Source organism: Eleutherodactylus coqui, chromosome 8 (genome assembly GCF_035609145.1).
Source record: "Eleutherodactylus coqui strain aEleCoq1 chromosome 8, aEleCoq1.hap1, whole genome shotgun sequence".
NCBI lineage: Eukaryota > Metazoa > Chordata > Amphibia > Anura > Eleutherodactylidae > Eleutherodactylus > Eleutherodactylus coqui.
Genome location: NC_089844.1, coordinates 83,368,815 through 83,388,814, shown reverse-complemented (window position 1 = coordinate 83,388,814; position 20,000 = coordinate 83,368,815). Strand labels below are relative to the sequence as shown.

Genomic DNA, 20,000 nt, shown 5'->3' with positions numbered 1-20,000 from the left:
TTTGTTTAATTTTCCATATTTACAGTTAATGGAATAGTACTATTGTGCTGTATTTATGTGTTCTATGTAAATCTCAATGTCTCAATTTTAGCTCCTATAAGGAACCTTTAAAAAGATCCTGATTAAAATCAATTGAAGGGTCCCTTTAATGCTTGTTATGTGGGCATTCGATGTACAAACCCTACATCAAAAAAATGTATGAACGCATTGTGAACTGTACACAATATTCTATTGTCTACAGACCTCTACTAGCCACAATCAAAATATTAGTATTAGCAATGAATAGCATGTAGGAGACCTTCGACATACTCCACACCCAGAAGGCCAGACATCTCGAGCTTTAAGGAAAAAGTAAAAGAAAAAAATTAGTACATGAAACTTTATGGAGTTTCTGACTTCAAGAATTTAAGATATGTCTGAAGGTTACTTTTGTGTTCATCTTTCATCATGGAACCCTTTGACACTTTCAAGGAAGGATTCTGATACTCGGTAAATGTCTTGACCCATTGGGTTTGACTCATATTTTTAAATCTGAACTTATGTTTAATACATTACAAGTAGTAGGAGACAGATGGGGAGTATGACTGCAGGATCAGAGCACAGTGGGTTTGTAGTCCATTATGGAGACATATAGGAGGGCATAGGGCAAAAATGGTAGATTTTTTTTAAAATCAAGACTATATGCAGAACTTCATTTTTTACCAAAGATATATTGAAGAAAAAAAATAAAAAAATGGTTGTGAAGGAGAAAACCATCAGTACATGAGGTTATCAGCCTTGGACAATCCTTTTTTTTTGGAACTGATCCCCTAATAATGTTCTTTGTAGCCAAGCTCTACAATGGCCAATAGAGGAGTGTCCTGAATTAGTGAAGATTCTCTGGTAATATATTAAGAACCCAAGTGAAAACATTTATATTGGATGAATAGAAATCATTTCTATATTCTAAATATTCACACATCACAAGAGTTGAGTGAACGTACTCTGCCGAGCTTGATGCTCGTTCGAGTATTGGCATACTCGATGGTGCTCGTTACTCAAACGAGCATCAAGCCGTGTTCAACCCTGCCCCAGTTTTTGGCTCCTCCCCACTGTAACATGCCTGTTTTGGCCCCTCCCCGTCGCAGCGCGCGTCAATGTCAAATTTTTAGGCGGGCGAGGGCGAGAGAGAGAGCGAGAGGGCAAGAGAGAGAGCGAGAGGGCAAGAGAGAGAGCGAGAGGGCAAGAGAGAGAGCGAGAGGGCAAGAGAGAGAGCGAGAGGGCAAAAGAGAGAGCGAGAGGGCAAAAGAGAGAGCGAGAGGGCAAAAGAGAGAGAGAGGGCAAAAGAGAGAGAGAGGGCAAAAGAGAGAGAGAGGGCAAAAGAGAGAGAGAGGGCAAAAGAGAGAGAGAGGACAAAAGAGAGAGGACAAAAGAGAGAGGGCAAAAGAGAGAGGGCAAAAGAGAGAGGGCAAAAGAGAGAGGGCAAGAGAGAGAGAGAGGGCAAGAGAGAGAGAGAGGGCAAGAGAGAGAGAGAGGGCAAGAGAGAGAGAGAGGGCAAGAGAGAGAGAGAGGGCAAGAGAGAGAGAGAGGGCAAGAGAGAGAGAGGGCAAGAGAGAGAGAGAGAGGGTGAGAGGGCGAGAGAGGGCGAGGGAGAGACTCAGGACCCGGCGTCCCACATACAAAAATGCTCGAATCTCTCATTGTAGTCAATGGGGTTCGTTACTAGAGTAGAGCTCTCGAATTTTACGAAAAGCTCGACTTGAATAACGCGGACCCGAGCATTTGGGTGCTCGCTCATCTCTACACATCACCGATTAATGTACTAAACTATATATAATGTATATGTCTTTAGCGAATCCGTCACCAGAAAATGACCTATTGCCTAAATCAATTTTAAATGTTAACATTTTTGGGTGAGACTCTTATACTTTTTGAGCATAATCAAGTCCCTACATTTTTTTTCAAGCCCAACTTGCACCAAAATTTGATAAATGTATTAGTATAGGGTGTGGCCCCCCCAAGCCTAACATGTTTATATATAACAGATGCCAGAAACTGATATAACTTATATAAGAAATCTATGCTAGCTGCTCTACGAACTCTCCCATAGACTTGTACAGGAAAGCATGTGCACAGAATTCTAAAAAGAGTCAGATTTGCGTTTGGTGCGCGGGCTTCACAGGCCGGCATCGCTGGGACCAAGAAACAAGGGAATATAAAAAATACAGCATCTGGCTCCCTGTCACCTGCCCTTACAGCACAATAAGTTACTTTATCGTGCTTTAGGCAGGTGACGGGGTCCCTTTAAAAAATAAGAACAGATTTTTAAAATCTAGAATATATATCTGTATCTGTTTATAACTTGTAAAAATTTACAAAAAAATTATAGGTTATGCATTCTATTGAAGGGCAGAACATTATATCTATAGCTGACTTCTCATGTCATAAACTAGACCCAGTTTTGAACACTTACATATTTAAAATAAAAATAATGTTTGGTACCGTGTTAGCCACAATGTGAGTCAGCTCAGTAAAAGAAACCAAGTAATCTTGTAGATATGATACCTTTTAATGGCTAACAAAAATACATGATGTTATAGCGAGCTTTGGGATTAGGGTTCTTCCTGCCAGAAGAAGAACCCCAAGTAAGTTTGAAAGTGTGTTGTAAAATCATGTATTTTTGTTAGCCATTAAAAGGCATCATATCTACAAGATTACTGGTTTCTCTTACGGAGAACAATCAGTATAGTCTTGATTGTTTGCAGAGATTGATCTATACACAGTTGAGAGGCTACGTGACGCCTACATGTGCTCTTAGCTCCTTCCATATAAAATCCCTTTACATTTTTCATATCATTCTCGCTAAACAATTTACTAATTAAATCTGTTCAATATCTATTACTTTCATGAATCTATTGATATAGAGCTAATTCAGTTGATCTCTGGCAAGGACAGAGTTTACGAACACAGTAACAAGTCAATTCCCTATTGATGCGTTAAGTTTGTTAAAATTTAGCCCCAGAATATGAATGTTAATTAGCAAGATGATAGATTGTTAATTGTTACTTTACAAGAATCCAGTCAAAGAAGATAGCACCAAACCTGGCACCTCTTATGTTTTAGGCATAATGGTTTCCACTACCAAATCGGGACGACATTAGTTAGGGTGCCTGCACACGAGTGGTATTTTAAGCACATTGTCTGCCCCTGACCACAGCCAATATACTTCTATGGGGATCCGCAGTTGTCCCCAGACGGGCGGATTTGCATTGCGGCATGTCCTAATTTGGGTCGGATTCTGTGCGTGGAGACTCCAATACAAGTGAATGGACGCGTTTTTTACGCAGTACATCCGCGGTGCAGCTGCGGAAGAAGACACTGGTTGCTATGACATTAGAGGAAGTAGGCGTGGTAGGAGGGTGCAGGTTTTTCCGCAGCACATCCGCATATATCCGCGCGTGATTTTTCACGCATCCGCACCTATCCGCAAGCACATTTAGGTGCCATACGCAGGTCTCCCGCACGTGAAAATCCGCTGGCGTAATCCAGAACGCTCATGTGCAGGCGGCCTTAGGTAGAATAATAGATTATGTATGGTGAAGTGTATGTGTATATTATGTATGTATATATATATATATATATATATAATATATTTTTTTTATATCATTCCAGTCGTCTATACGCAATTCCTTGCTCTGCATCATTTATGATTGAATATTTTGACAGAAATTATGGACTGTCCGCTCGATTTCTGCCATTTTTAAGGCAACGAGGAAACATTGTGCTGTATGAAATTTCATTGCTCGCCTTTCACTATTGTCCTTTTTCATGTAGTTGTACTAGTAATGTCCTATGTAGTCTGCACAGACATTCACTCGTGAGGACAACAGTTTCTTCTTCAAAGACAAAACGTTGCAATTTGAGGGGTCTGTCACACATAAGCAAGTTATCCTCTATTCACAGATACGGGGGTTCTAAAGATCTCAGAATTCATGCAGTGGTGGTTGAGTATGCACACTGCTACTCTATTAATTTCAATAGGACTGCAAGAGACAGATGAGCACTTGAACTTTCTAATCTCCAGCAGTTCCATTGATATGAATGGAGGAATGCTGCACATGCTCGACTGTTGCTCCATTCCCACTAGGACCTACAAGATCCCTACTTCTCAGGACTGGTGGAGGTCCCAGTGATTGGATCCTAACCTTTTTCTTGGGACAACCCCTTTAAGTCAGATATTTTAGAGTAATGCAGCTGTCTCAGTCAAAAAGCAACATACAAGTACGCAGAGATAGATTTTGATGCGGAATTACCAGAATTCTGCAATTTTCAATTCCACATCAAAATCTGAACGTTAGACCTGTAGATTTCAGAGCCTGCAGAATATTTAATCTCATGTGAAAATGCCCTAGCAGTACAGTACAGTACTTGAGAGACTTCTACGGAAGCAATTAACTAAAAATAAAATTCAATACCAATTCACTCATATTATCCCCATTACCTACACGATAAGGGTGTTATTACACAAGCACTAGCGCTCACGTTTTCCCAACAATTGCCAGACTGACCAGGTAAGTGTTAATGGCACTCGTATAATAGCATCCTAAAGACAGAAATGTGAGACAATTTATAACAGTTCGAGGACTGGATCTAATTGTTATAGATTGCTGTGGACTGTACTCTGTAGCCAGAAGAGAATTAAAGGGGTATTCTCTTCCAAGGCATTTATGGCATATCCACAGGACACAACAAAAGCTGTTGAAAAAGACAAGTTAGGGTGGCTTTATACAAACGTGTTTTTGTGCGTTCATAGGCACGCACAAAAACACACTCCTATTTGCAACATTGCATTCCCTATGGTGTGTTCACATTCCGTGCTTTACAGGCGTGTGCCTGCAAAGATAGGACATGCGTGCACCACAGGGAATGCACGCATTGTTTTCAATGGAGCCGCGGCTGCTGCCGGCGGCTCCATTTAAAACAATGATCTGCCGGCACCGATGTATTATTTTTCAGGGAAGAACTTTACATATAAGCCCTTCCCTGAAAAAGAAAAAATTTAGCGTAAAAAAATAAATTTCTGCTGCCGGCAATTGATTTCAGGGAAGGGCTTTAAATAGAAGCCCTTCCCTGAAAATCAAGTAAAACTGGTTTAAAAAAAAAAAGATACTAGTCAAAATGAATGATGGGCGAGAGCTGCCTGTGGTTGGCTGAGCACCTTTTTAAATTTTAAATCTCCGCCTGCTGATAGATCAGCACCACAGTGCAGGGGACAGCAGGAGAAGATGCAGCTGAGCCCCGGCAGCTGAAGAGAGGTGAGTATCTATTTTCTTTGTTTGTTTTTTAAACCACTTTTACTTGATTTTCAGGGAAGGGCTTCTATTTAAAGCCCTTCCCTGAAATCAATTGCCGGCAGCAGAATCCTCTATCTAGCTGACATGTGTGACAGCTGTGGTAGAGAATTGAAGAATTCCTCTGCTGCATCTGCACCAGATGGAAGATGTAGCAGCAGGGATTTCTTTTAACTAGCGATGATGTAGGAAACATCTGCCGCATGCAGCAGATGTGTTCTTCATCCCTGCAGGGGTCACGGCAGTGGCGGACAGGTAAGTATATATATATATATATATATATATATATATATATATATATATATATATATATATATATGTTTTTTTCAGTAAAATTTTTCTTTTTTAGGGAAGAGCTTATATGTAAAGCCCTTCCCTGAAAAAGAATGCAGGGGTGCCGGCAGGTCATTGTTTGCAATGGAGCCGCCGGCAGCAGCTGCGGCTCCATTGAAGATAATGCATGGACCTGCATTCACACGTGTTTTTGCACGTACATGGCTGCGCACCTATGTACGCGCAAAAACACGCTCCTGTGAAGCCCCCCCTAAAGTTTGCTATAACTCTGCTTGCAATCCATTAAAAGGCTATTCTTGGACGTTTTTACAATTTTTTCTCCTGATGACTGACAGGTAATCAATAGACGCTTGACAGAGACTTGCTGCTCAAATCTCCACCAATCAGGTGATTTCCAGTGTTGCTGTCACTGCGATCAGCGCAGGAAGCAGAAAGTGCTGACCGCTGCGCAATGGCCTGGGCTGATGGAGCAACACAGTTTCCATTGAATGCAATGGGAGCTGCGCCTGCAGCAACGACCCAGGCCACTGTGCTGATTGGTGGGGATCTGAGTGGCATGGACCCACCAGTCATCAACAGAAAAAAATTGAAGTCTTGGATACCCCCTTTATGTATCAATTGAACATATGCTACATATGTAATTACAATCACAACAATCTGTACCAGTTCCTTCAACTGCAAAGAAAACCGTGCGCACATCCATTATTATTCATGGACACCGACAAAGTGCCCATTTTTAAACACTGTACATTAATGTAAAGATGGTTGGCAACCCTGCTTCTACAACATCCTGCATACATTGACTGCTGCAGCCCCTTAGGGCATGCTACTAGATGTAGTTTTGCAAAAATGAAATAAAAAAAGATGAAAATGGAGTTACAAGTTGGAGATCACTTTTAGGCCTTAGTCACACGGGCGTTGCATCCGCAAATCGCGTGACCGGGGCCCAAAAATCGCCCGAAAATCTGCTCCTAGCCGCGTTTCATTAAAAACGGGCCGGAGCTGTCCAGCGCATTGCATTCAATGGAGCCGGCAATACAGCCGGCTCCATTGAAAGCAATGCGCTGCGGGCGAGCGCGGGATGAATTGTCGGGAAGGGCTTAAATATATAAGCCCTTCCCTGCAATTCATCCAGAAATGTGTTAAAATAAAAAAAATATATATACTCAACTTGTCCCGGCAGCCGGAGTTCAGCGCGGCCGGCCTGCAGTGGGTGTGAAGGGGGTGTGAGTCAGAGCGGCCCCTGATTGGCTCAGCGCTGAGCCAATCAGGGGCAGCTCTGACTCACACCCCCTTCATACCCACTGCAGGCCGGCGGCGCTGAACTCCGGCTGCCGGGACAAGGTGAGTATATATATTTTTTTTTATTTTAACACATTTCTGGATGAATTGCAGGGAAGGGCTTATATATTTAAGCCCTTCCCGACAATTCATCCCGCGCACGCCGGCAGCCCATTGCTTTCAATGGAGCCGGCTGTATTGCCAGCTCCATTGAATTCAATGGGCAAACATTGTTCTTCTCTGTCACAGCTGTTACAGCTGTGGCAGAGAAGAATGATTTGTCTTCTATATTTTCTCAATGGGGTCGGCGCGGCTGCCGCCGGCCCCATTGAGCGCATATAGAGAAGAGAACAGGAATCGCAGATCGCAGATAGGTGCGATCTGCGATTTCTGTTCTATAATTTATCGGACGAGCGCATAAAAAGCGCTCATGTGTCCGATACCATTGCAAAGCAATGGTTTTTTAAAAATCACCGGACGCATGCGCATGCGCAAATCGCGCGAAAAAAACGCCCGTCTGACTGAGGCCTTATAAGGAGAAGAAGCGGCAATAAAAGTTTGGTTTCCCCAAGTATTGGTTATACTACATAAGTCAAGGATAGAAAAAAACACATGTAGACTTTAGGAGCTGGTCTGGTCAATTAAGGAGCCAATTTGATTTTTCCATCGCTTGGCAGTAGCACTTAGAGAAAATATAATACTTGGGCTCAGACTGGCCCATTGAGGAACATGTGAATCCCCAGTGCGCCCTGAGCCACGGTGCGCACCCAGCCCGTTTCCCACATTAGGTGCTCACATGAAATGCCCATAATGTGTGGATGGGAGTCTACCAATTACTATCTACTGCATACACCATATATTTCAGTGGAAGGAGGGCTACACACAATTGCAGTCACCTTTCTATTGAAGTATATGGAGAACGCAACCGCGAGGAATTCACGAAAAGGGATTAGATAATATTTGCATGTATCTGTACAGTAGGCCCCTTGAATACATTTTATTGGTGGCCCCTGGTTACCCCAGTCCGACACTGTATGTAGTAGACAGATATTGCATAAGAGTCAACTGTGTCCATCATTCGTATTGTGAATTAGGGCACATTCATCTCTAATGCAACCACACTGAAGCATCTGCAATGGCTTTAATATGGATGCATGAAAAAAAAATTATATATATATATATAAAAATAAAACATCGACCATTTAGCACTTTCACAGTCTTATTCTACATGATTTGTTGCATCTCAATCTTTAGACATTAGCCTGGTAAAGCTGAAAGGATCCTCAGCATGAGTGGAAAAAAAAATGTGATCAGAACAGAGAAACTGCAACAATCAATTTGCACAGTCTAACCGTTGGCCAGTCTCAGCCCATCTTGCATGCTGCTTCACTCGGCAATCTTTAAACAAGGCCCCACAGGGCCTCTGCTGTCAAGTCGTATGTGCCAGCATCACCAAGCTGCTGCTCTAGTCGAGGCTCAGGAGGAAAGCAAAAGCAAGTAATCCTGCTATAAGCATATCCAGTAAATAATAGCAAGTCAAGAGATATGAGCAAAATGCAGTCAACTATATTTAACCGGCCTCTCAGGTAAGAATGATATTTTTAATACAAGTAAATTGTGGAAACAAAATGACACCTGTCAGTCTACAGCATTCCGTAAGGCAGATTTATAACAACCTAAAGCTATATTGCTCAGGGTCGTCCAACAGGAGACCATAGGCTTAAAGGGGATATCCAAGGATGAAACATTTTTTTCAAACTGGCCCAAAGTGATAGAATAGCACAAAAAAGCCACCTTCTCGTCACTCCTGTCCCATCAATGTCTCATCAACTGCTGGTCTTCACTTCTGTCTGCAGAGTGACGACATCTCAATACTGGAATGTGACTGTTGCAGCTAATCACTGACCAAAGTAAGCTGGTGATTGGCTGCAGTTGGTCACATGCTCTTGTAAAGCAGGAAATGAAAACCACCAAGGGATCAGCAATGGGAGCAGTGGGGAATCAGGGGAAATGGGTTTGGTTTTATTGTGATGTTCCATCACTCTGGGCCTGTGTGAAAATAAAATGTTCCCTCACGGTTAATCCCTTTAAGGATTTTGAATTGCTTAATAGAACCATTAATGTGTAATACATTATACTAATTATTCTTGTGTCTATTACAGTCACTTAGGATAATTTAAACAGAGGCATACGTAGGCATCATCATTATTTCTTACCCCTCTTGCAGGACTGTCTGCCATCTTATCATTGGCCCACCCTAGAGTATTAGTTAGCGGATGTGCATGGGAATAAGCTGCAGTACCAGACATGGCATATGGAAAGAAGTGGAGTTATTTCCGGGAAAAAAAGCAGATTCCCTTCTCCTAATCTCCTGCAACGTCTCTATGTCTACAGCTAACAGTGCTAGTAATGATATGTCTTTAAACAACCACAGAATTGTTACCAGTGATAAAACCTTTTACAAGCAGGAAGGATCTAATAATAAAGTAAGAAACCCTTAAATTCACATAGTAGGAGTAAAGCTGAAAAAAAGAAAATATGTCATTACAGTTCAGCGTATTCTCCTGCAATGTTGATCCAGAGGAAGACAAAAAAAACATGATGTAGAAGCCAATATTTTTTTCTCCTAGGGGAATAATTCCTTCCCAACTCCAAGTCTGGCAAACAGAATAAATCCCTGGATCAACACTCGTTCTGAGTAATCAGTGACTAAAACATGTAATATTATTACACTCAAGAATGTGTTCAGGCCCCTCTTGAACTATTTTAGTGATTTCGCCATCACCACATCCTCAGGCAGAGAGTTCCATAGTCTCACTGCTCTTACAGTAAAGAACCCCTTTCTATGTTGGTGTAGAAACCTTCTTTCCTCTAGACCAGAGGTTCCTAAGCTTTTTTGCCCCGTAGACCACTTGAAGATTTTTTTGTTTCTGCAGGCCCTCCAGCCTGCCAAAGGCTGTCTGCACACGACCAGGTCAGATTCCGCATTCCTCAGCGGAATCAGACCCTGTGCCTAACACAAATAATGTTGATGGGAGGGATGAGCCGGATGCTCTGATAACAAATTTTCAATATTTGGCTTCATATTATTGAGGTATGAGCTCGCATCTCCTCGTCCAGTGATTTGCAATCAATTTCTTTTTTTCGTAAGAAGATTGGCGACCGCGCTAAAACCCTCGTTCCACGAGGTATGAAGATGGAAAAGCTATCAAAAACTTTCTTGCGATAGTCCATAATGCAGAATAAGCAACAGGTACGCACGCAATGCGCTTCTGCCGCTATCAAAACTTGTAAAAACTTGCACATGGACATAGCAAATCACAAAGCAGATAGGTATAGTTCGCGCAAAACTTGTTGGGCTCCAGTGGATCACGTGAAAATGACGTGCAGTAGAAACTTTACAGGTAAATTATCTGCTGTGCAGGTCTGTTTTGTGTATCGTCAGAGCCCAAGAAGTTTTGCGCGAACTCTACATAAACAATTTTATAAAAAATCAGAGAGGTAAGTAATTTCTATGTCTATTATAAGTATTATGTACACAACCTGTGTAAGGTGGATTATGTCATTTATGTTGATGACCTGCTTAAATGAAGTCCGCTCACGTGGACCCCCATTTACATCTCGTGCACCCCCCAAAATGTTTTTCTTGCTGATGTGGACACCCAGCAAGTCCATATAGACCACTTTGGGAACCACTGCTCTAGATGTAGAGGGCGCCCCCTTGTTACAGTCACAGTCCTGGGTATAAATAGATGATGGGAGAGATCCTTGTATTGTCCCTGATATATTTATACTTAGTTATTAGGTCAACCCTCAGACATGGTTTTTCTTAAAGGGGTTGTCCCGCGCCGAAACGGGGTTTTTTTTTTTTCAAACACCCCCCCCCCGCGTTCGGCGCGAGACAACCCCGATGCAGGGGTTAAAAAAGAACACCGCACAGCGCTTACCTGAATCCCCGCGCTCCAGTGACTTCTTACTTACCTGCTGAAGATGGCCGCCGGGATCTTCTCCCTCGGCGGACCGCAGGGCTTCTGTGCGGTCCATTGCTGATTCCAGCCTCCTGATTGGCTGGAATCGGCACGTGACGGGGCGGAGCTACACGGAGCCCCATTGAGAAAAGAAGAAGACCCGGACTGCGCAAGCGCGGCTAATTTGGCGATTACACGCTGAAAATTAGACGGCTCCATGGAAACGAGGACGCCAGCAACAGAGCAGGTAAGTGAAAAACTTCTGATAACTTCTGTATGGCTCATAATTAATGCACAATGTACATTACAAAGTGCATTAATATGGCCATACAGAAGTGTATAGACCCACTTGCTTTCGCGGGACAACCCCTTTTAAGTAAATAACCCCACTCTGTGATAATCTCTCTGGGTATTGTAGTCCGCCCATTCCATTTATTAATTTAGTTGCCCACCTGTGTATAATTAAATTCAAATCACGAGGAGTTAATTGCGGACAGATCTATAACTATGTACTCATCTACTTTCCTATCCAACTACTCATCAATCCACCTACCCTTCTATCTAACCTCCCTTCCATATACCTATCCACCCATATATCCATCAAGCCATCCACCCAAACTACATCTTTAAATCTATGGAACTGATGTAAATCAGGGACAGGTTTACAAACTGTTTTACGCCAATTTGTGGCATAAAAAAAGTTGCAGACCTTTGAACAAGCAGGTATTTGTGCAAAAATGTGTGAATTTTCCTCTTTCTGCGATGGCCGCAGCACTTTTCTGACAAGTGAATGGGGTTTTGGGAGGAGACGTGGCCTTCTGGACCATCAGATTAATGTATAATTTATGTAAATGTGGAAAATAAAAATATGATAGTTCTGATAAGACCATTTCCTCAGCACATTCTAGAACTGCCGCTGTACTAAAATTACCGAATGTAACCTCTAAAGAAAACGCTATAGGCAATATATGCAGGAAAGCCAAAAGCAATATTTATCTTGTTCTGGGAATTGCCAGATTTAGGCTACATCTGTGTGACTCCTTATGTTAGTCACTAGTCATTATCTATAAACACTCAATAACACTACGTATATATAGGCATAGCTGCAACTTATAATACATACCACTTTATCACCAAATTGGTGCCGGCTCCTCATCCATTCTATAAAGGCTAAATTTGAGTGTATCCAAACATAAGCATTCACAGATATAGCGTCAGTTTTAGTATTCCATCAAGGAAAAGATCAATTTGAGTACATTTGAAAGAAGCTGTACTCAATTTTGACCCAATAGACTGAGCTAACAGGGGTCAAAAAACAAATTTATAGGTCTAATAACTGCGGGCCTTAGTCTTGAATGAACAAGGCATCCCTGCTCTTAAATGACTTTTCTAAGCGTTTAACTTCACAAGTAAAAAGAGTACAAGACAGAATTTAAAGGACAAGGATTTGGTGATCAGTTCTATTTCTATGTGGAAAATGTATATATCTTATAGCTTTATTGTCTGTAGATTGGGAAAATGTGTTATTTAGCTGAAGAGTAGCGAATGCTATAGATGTTTAAAGACTATGTGATTAATGTACCAATAAAATGTGTCTTACCATAAAAAATAAAAAGTCTGTTGATAGGACAGGGTGACATAGAGCATTAATTCTGTGTCCTTCACTCCCAAGACCTCTGTATAATTTAGTCCCCATCTGATGGCTGTGGAAGAAACTACATATAAAATTCATTTGTGTGGGCTGAACGTTGTATTCTCTCACACAATACTCTATATGAAGATAAACTACCTTCTAGTACCGCATGTAGAACTCGCTTAAAAAGAAGACCTTCCTGGTACAGTAGGGCAGATTTATTCTCCACTTTTCCATTGCTAAGGGATTAGAAACCTCGTCTCCAGAAAATCCCCTGGATTTTGATGAATGCCATCATACAGACATATTCTGATAGGTAATACGGCCATTGTGAGCTTTTCTGTTCAATGCAATGGTAAAGGAGGTAGATTTTAGGACTAATTCCACTACACCGGGAAATTAGAAGGGTGCATTAGTATGTCATATTATATACTAATATTGGGGTATCAAAGTACAAATTGCTCTGCATACTTACAGGATATAATACAAATAGCATTTACAACTGAATTGAATTTAAACTTCTCAAGTGTTTGGTTCAACCGGTTTGCCAAATTTAGGCAAAAAGTTTGATTCAGACCAAGTTATTCCAAACCAAACTGGAACTTCCCCAATACCCTTAAAACTGTCTAAGACATTGTATAACACTCTTAACCCTTTCCTATCCTATTTGTATCCTGGTTTTCCTAGGGGGCTTACTCTTCTTCTGCCGTTATACAACGGCGCTATATGCTGGCTAAAGCCAGTACTGCATGAGGTGACACATTGGATTGGATAGGCTCCGACAGCAGAGAGGCTGGCAATATACAGTAAGAGAACCCCGACGGATGTCTTCCAACATCGGAGCTGTACAGCCTTAAATCATAATGTCTTTAGACGTCAGACAGTGGATTGGAGAGGGTTAAATCACCTAAAAAGTACATAGATACTCTCTTAACTGTTTTTAAAGGCAAAGTTAATGAAGAAAAAAAAGGTAGTAGAAAAGGAAAAAGAAAGAAAATAGGAAAAAGGAGAAAGAAGAGGAAAAGAAAGAAAAAGAAGAGGAGGATGAAGGAGAAGAGGAAGAAGCCATTTTAGTGGGTTCGGCCAAAACAATGTTCGGGTTAACACTGAGCCAAACCTTTAACAAAATACAACCCAAAACATGGTTCAAATATTTTGGTTCTCTCAACACTAGATGTTATATTTGTATGTGTGTTCCTCTAAGCAAAGTCTATGAATTTCTGAATTTGGCTAAGTTCTCGATAACTGTGCACCCGTTCCCTAGTACTAAAATAAAATATTTATTATGACAATAAAAATTAATATTTTACATTTTGTATTTGAGAATAGTTACGTTTAGCCTGTTTTATGCCTGAGCTGGAAAAATCGATGATATTTAACTGAACTTTGTGCACCAATTTGGTGTCTACAGCCAGAGAAGAAGACACTGCATGCAACATTTTTCATTTAGCAAAAGGTATCACAAATTCTGTGCTGCAGGCTATGAATGATCCAATAGAAAATGATGGTATCCATTGTGGCATTTTAGTGTCCCTCCTGCATTACCACACTAGAAGAAAAAAAAATGGCCAGGCATATCGCAACCAAATCATAGATGTCACCAAGCATGTCTATTTTTCAGACATTGTGACATCCTATATAGTATAAATAATGGTTAAGCGCTGCATTTCACATCATTCCAGATATTTATCATTGTAGAATAGCTTTAGTTTTAATATGTGGTGACCGAAAGCAAACAGTTTCCTGAGCAGTAGTTTTAGCCTCATGTGAAATCTGCTGCATTGTCTATTTGATATATAGATATATACTGCACTGTTTAAAAGTCTGAAACCTGGCACTTCAACTTAACTGCCACTTCCAAGTAGCACTTAACATCTGAGGTAGTGCTTCTCCCTAAATACTGTCTGAAATTTCTGACTTTCCCTTCTACAAAAAGAACCATGACCGTCAATGACAAATGCCCATACCTGAATTTCTAATGCAATGTCCTCAAGGCAATAAGCATATTTTACTGAGGCTTACTACGCCACTTGGAAGTTACCAGTGTTGTGGTGAGAATGTAGCATCGATGGTGAGAATACAGGAGGATTTACAAAAAAAAATGATGCCAAATAATGCGGATATCTTCATACAGGAAGCGACATACAATAGCTAGAATGATGTGAAAAGATAGAAGGACTCTTCAAGTTTTTAATGCACCTTAGAAATGTTCAATGTGGGTGCCATTGGTAATACTAGACAACCTCCAACAATGCATCTCTGCTTCGATGGAATTGATAACAGACAATATGCTTGGACACATCTGGGCAGGACTGGAACTATTGACTTGATTTTTGCTGTGTCACCAACGGAAGGAGACGAAAATTAATGTTGCAGTAGAAGTCCCCCGAAGAGGGTAGTGCAAGTTTAAATACATTACAATACAATTAGCTTGACCACACCTAAGATTATTAAAGGAGTAGTCACTTCTTAAGAATTTATGGCATAGCCATAACATATGCTGCAAATACCTAATACATGAGAATCCAAATGGCAGACACCTGACCCCATTAGCCTGGCCATCAGCAGCCACTGTTCCCCAAATAATGAAATGGAAAGATAAATATGCCTCCCTGCAAGTCGTTCTATTTTCATGGTTGTAACATAAGTAGCTGGACAAGCAAACTGTGCACTAATCTTGTTCGAGGCATATTATGTGAATAGGTCATAAATGCCTCAGATGTAAATACCCCTTTTAATGAAGGGGCTTCAATGTTTATTGACAACTAAATGAAAGGGCTTCAATAAATAGTTGACAACTATGTATTATAGTATTATATTTCACACCCTTGAATTAAAAAAATATATAAATAAAAGGTAGAGTAAAGATTCGAAACATTCGAAAGAACCCTGCGGTACCCAACACCATATAACCTTTTACAAATATATCGACTTTTTCTAAGGAGCATCAAGTATAATACAACATTACTCAACTGCTATTGACTTCCTATGGCAAAAGTCTCATCAACACAATGAATCAAGGTAGCTTCATGAAAGTTGAAGACACTACTCTATGCCTGTCTCCTTCCAATGTCTACTTCTAGTTTCGTTCCTTCAAGATACAATAAAAGGTGTATTTCTTAAGAGAGGTGACACCATCTTAAATACATGATCTTATTTCTAGTGTCAGTATTATACCTCCACAGCTAACAACTCTGCACAAGTGCCATTTATCATCATGATTGAAAGTCTCACAGTTATGAAAGTGGGAAGCTAAAGCAGCAGGGGATATAGCCCCCACACCTACCCTTTCCATTGTAGAAGGGGTGGGGACAGGAGTTATACATGAGCTGGCAGTCTTCTGATGTATAAAGTATCTTTTGGGTTAATCGAACTTGGTATGCTTCCGTACAAATGACTGTGGAACGTACTGTATATGGCCATCACAATTCTGACTTAATACATTACATTCTTAGTAAAATCGTTATGTACTGAATGAAATTTTTATGTTCTACTTTGCGCTTTTATCTGAATGTTTTTGCCACATTCTATTGTTTTTTTTGGTTTTATTTGTTATGTTTTAACTTATTTTTGCATTTTTAATATTGATTCTGATAGGAAGATACTTTTACAGACAGCATATAAAAAGAACATGTTTTTCTACCATTTTTCACTATTGTCTTTGGATTGGAATGCCTATCATCCACATTGCTGCTACTCAGCACATATTGGTATGCATTCTTTTATCGTGTCTTTTTTGTCGCACTCATTTTATTACCCTACACTACTTCAAAAATTCTTTTATCTAGTTCAATGTCAAATGGTATTATCAGAAGGCATATGCTGAACATGGCAGAAAACACTGACTCGTCGCTGGTGTCTGCGAAACTCACAAAAGCATTAAAATGTTAGTAAAGTAACCAATTGATGAAAAATGACAGCTTAATCACCATAAAGCATTTCACATTAAGAGTTTTTTCCCCCGACTATGAAAAGCAATGCCTGCGAATAATTTAATGGGGGTTAGACATTTAACGCCGTTAAATAGCTTACATTTTGCACCTAGATTGAGTGTAATATCTATTAAATATTAAACTTACAGATTCTAAGTGCAGGAACACATCTGTAAGAAGCAGAAATGTAACAGTAGGGAAGAATTATTTTATAATTTGATACATTGTATAAAAAAAAAAAGTAGAAATGCTCAAGGAGTTATCGAAACAGTATAGTCTCACAGCTTTTACATCCTTCCTGGAATTCATCCACTTCTCTACTTAGGTGCCCATGTTTGCATTAAGGACTCAAAGGGTTTTTGGGACTAAAATATCTGTAACTATCCTCAGGATAGGTCATCAATATCAGATCGGTGGTGGCCTGACTCTAGCAACCCTGTAGATCAACTGTTTGAAAAGGCTGTGGCATTTTGGTGAGCACTGAGGCCAGTATACCAGACACAGCACCATACATCCTGAAGATGCATTATCAGCATTTTAGTCTTGGAAAGCCCCTTTAACCCCTTTAGTGGCATGCCCGGAAAATCTCCTTAAAAAAAAAAAAAAAAAAAATCAGTGTTGAAATGTACTGAAGACTACCTAAACCTGCCCCTAAAGGGGTTAAAGATGGTTTCACATTACTTAAAATTGCTTCACAACTACTTTGTACTTCCTGGTTACTGCTAGCCTGGACACATGACTACTGCAGCCAATCACTGGCTATAGAAGGTCACTGCAGTGACAGCAATTGGCTTCAGTAGTCACATGTCCTGCTCAGCAGCAACCAGGAAGTACAAAGCGGTTGTGAAGCAATTTTAAGTCATGGGAATACCCCTTTAAGGAGCAAACACCACAAAAAATTTGTCATAGTTTAGTGTAATCATTGTTCCAGTGCCTTACCAGAGTATAGTTGGGTTTGTGATATTGCAAAGGTGCAGAAGTAGGCTGCTTACAATCCCCTGACTTATGAATTTATGTTTTGTCTTTTTTCTGTCTACCTTAATCTCAATTTTCTGATCTGACAGAATGCTGCAAGCCCTGATCGAATCCTATCTCACAATCTGAATGGTTGACACAATTATTACAGTCAGATTTTAGTACAAGTTTGTTTGCAAAGTCTATAGTTCCTAAGATCTCATGCGCAAGGCTATATTACAGATCTGCATTGTATGGATTGTATCACAATTGCAAGTTATCACCACTGAAAGCCCAGCCCGATCTCAAGAATGATGGTTCCATGCCATCCTCACTGCACCCCTTGCAGTGAGGAGGGGCCTGAATGGAGCGCTGGTTGTGCAAGTGCACTAGCACTCCATTCACCTGTCAACGAGACTGTGGAGATACGCGAGCAGGTGCCGCTCAGCTATTTCCATCAGCCCTATTGAAATGAATGAAGTGCTGACCGCACATGTTCGGCCAGTGCTCCATTCATACTGATGGCACTGAGAGGGGGTATGGGGGGTAATGCAACCTCCGCAGTTTCAGGAGAGTGAGGCACAGGAGTCCAGCTCTTGAGATCGGCGCGAGTCTCAGACTCCTACAGATCAGCAAGTTATCCCCTATCCTGTAGAAAGGGATAACTTGCAATTATGGTAAAATCCCTTTAATATAGTCATCAATACATAAAATTTAGAGTCTTCATGTAATCTCATCTCAAACACGCACAAAAAAGGAATTTTACCTCCCCGCAAAAAAATGTATACCCTTTTTTTTCAGCCTTTCCATGCAATTTCTCAGCGCATAAATTGGCTTACAGTAAGACTAGTTCAATTTGATACTCATTATATTACTGAGACAGAAGCAAAAAGATAGCCTTTCACTCCTCTGTTTTCTCTCTGAGCGCTGAAACACACGGTGGCCAAATTCAGTCACATCTAGGAGGGTGTTTTTTTTTTCTTGCTTGACAAGACGTCGTAATTGAAATGAAGTCTAATCAGACCCATTACTGTTTTCAGCAATTTGCACCACCGAAGATGCTTATTAGGTAACTGTGTTTAATAAACCACTCTCTAGAAAAATAACAGTAATGAGCCCTTAACAGTCCATCCACGGTGTGAATGTAATTTGAAACGTGTTACTGGTGCTGAATTGATTTTCACATTTAGTAGTGTCATAATCAAGTCTTAGAAATCGTCGAAGAAGAGGCCATAAAGAGGTAAGTTGCACAAACAGACTGACACAAAAGAGAAGGGCTTGTTTGAATTAGGAGAGAGTAAACTACCAGTGCACAAAATCGTTTTCCTTCAAGAGCTTATTTGCTTCGATCAAGGACAAAGAAAATAAGTTTCTGCCCACTCGGTGCTAATACATCTATGAATTTAAATGTATACATAACAATTATTTTTAATTAGGGTGTCTATACTAGACTAATATGAAAAATAATATTACAGTTTTATCTTCAAGACTAAACAGGAGCTATAAACATAGCAGGTCTCCTCTTGATATTCCACAAGATGCCAGGGTTGCTAAAGAAGGATCTGTCATGTCTTCATGTCAGTGTGGCTGGCTGCATACTGTAGCTTTGTAGCCACAGCCCTGCTGACTCCAACAATGTCTCTTTAACCTCTACTCCCCCCACCCCCCATAAAAGCTCTTCCTAGTTTCACTTCCCAGATCTGTGAATGTGTCAAGTGGGCGGTCCTCACTGATTACGGTCATGGGATGATGTCATACTTGAAACCACCCACCTGACACATTCACACCAAAAATAAGAAGAACTCATATGGTGGAACGGGAGGGAGTAGAGCCAAAAAAGACGTCATTGGAGTTAACCGGGCTGCAGCTGCAAAGCTATACTGACATGAGGACATGATTGGTCTTCTTTAACTATTACATTTCCCAGTGATATCATGCAAAATGTAACAATTCACTTAGAATTACAGAAAAAATGTCCATTAACACTTTATCATCTTCATTTGCATGTAAAAGGGCCTCCTGGAGCTGTTTACTGAGCCTAGCATGTGGGCTGTGCTCTGCACACATCTCCTTGGGGCTGCCAGCAGAATACAATGTAATCTCACAGCTCCTGCGGAGAACACAGCATGTGGTCTATTGAGAGATGCTTTATCTCTGTGGCTAAACAATGGATTTTAAGCTCACCTTAGTATTTTTTCACACAATAACAGCTGAAACATGGGAAAACTTTCTCCCTTTACTTAAAATTAATCTATATTAAAGGGGTGGTCTCGCGAAACCAAGTGGGGTTATACACTTCCGTATGGCCATATTAATGCACTTTGTAATGTACATCGTGCATTAAATATGAGCCATACAGAAGTTATTCCACTTACCTGCTCCGTTGCTAGCGTCCTCGTCTCCATGGTTCCGTCTAAATTCGCTGGCGGCTTGCTTTTTTAGACGCGCTTGCGCAGTCCGGTCTTCTGCTCAGCACGAGCCGCTTCAGTGTGTTAGCCGCTACAGCTCTTCTGCGCATGCGCAGAAGAGCTGTAACCTCTCGGGAGCGCGCTGGAGCGGCCATTCTGCTACCATCCTCTGTTAGAGGAAGGTGCAGAGCCGCCCAGCC

At 40.9% G+C, this 20,000-nt stretch overlaps 1 protein-coding gene across 1 annotated transcript in view; it reads right to left on the bottom strand.

Annotated features, from left to right (window-relative positions):
* Positions 1–20,000, bottom strand: part of FIGN (fidgetin, microtubule severing factor) — a 152,726-nt gene that overhangs the window by 7,901 nt on the left and 124,825 nt on the right. The window lies entirely within an intron of this gene.